The 573-nt window shown below is 75.0% G+C and overlaps 1 protein-coding gene across 1 annotated transcript in view; it reads right to left on the bottom strand.

The window, feature by feature from the left end:
- Positions 1-573, bottom strand: part of SH3YL1 (SH3 and SYLF domain containing 1) — a 49,838-nt gene that overhangs the window by 663 nt on the left and 48,602 nt on the right. The gene's annotated exons all lie outside the window — the stretch shown is intronic.

The raw sequence follows: 573 nt of genomic DNA, 5'->3' as shown, positions 1-573 counted from the left end.
CGCCCCCGCCGGGGCGCACCTGGCCGGAGCGTCCAGTCTGGCCTCCCGCGCCCTCCCCTAGAGCCTCGCGGGCCGGGCTGCCCGGCCCTTCTCGGCAGGGACAGAGCGCCCTGGAGTGCCCAGCTCGTCCTCACGTGTCCAGCAGGATTCAGAAGGGGGCAGCGCTGAGCGAGCAGGAGCCCCGCAGCCCGCACAGCAGGAGGCGCCGCCGGCAGGCGGGAGGCGGGTCACCGCCGCGCATACCCGTCCCCGCGGGGGCCCTCGGGGCCCTGAGAGCCGCGGGTCTGGCAAAGACACTGGGCACACGGCGCTGGAACCGGAGCCGGTCACTGGCGGCCTCGCGGCTGGGCACTGCTGCCAGCCTGTCGGCCTCCGAGCTCCCGGGCGCCCCCAAGGGAATGTTGCAGAGGAGCAGAATTTGAGGTCCGCTGGGCCGCCCCAAGAAGCTAGATGCGCAAATGGGAGCAGCGGCGATGGCCGGGTGCCCCTGGAGGCCAGTGCGCCCGGGGTGGCCAGTGCGCCGGGAGGCCCGTGCCGGCACCCTGGGAGGCTGCTGCTGCCCTCCAGGGGGCG

Source organism: Condylura cristata, unplaced genomic scaffold (assembly GCF_000260355.1).
Source record: "Condylura cristata isolate star-nosed mole 26May11 unplaced genomic scaffold, ConCri1.0 scaffold00020, whole genome shotgun sequence".
NCBI lineage: Eukaryota > Metazoa > Chordata > Mammalia > Eulipotyphla > Talpidae > Condylura > Condylura cristata.
This window is presented reverse-complemented; position numbering and strand designations above follow the sequence as displayed.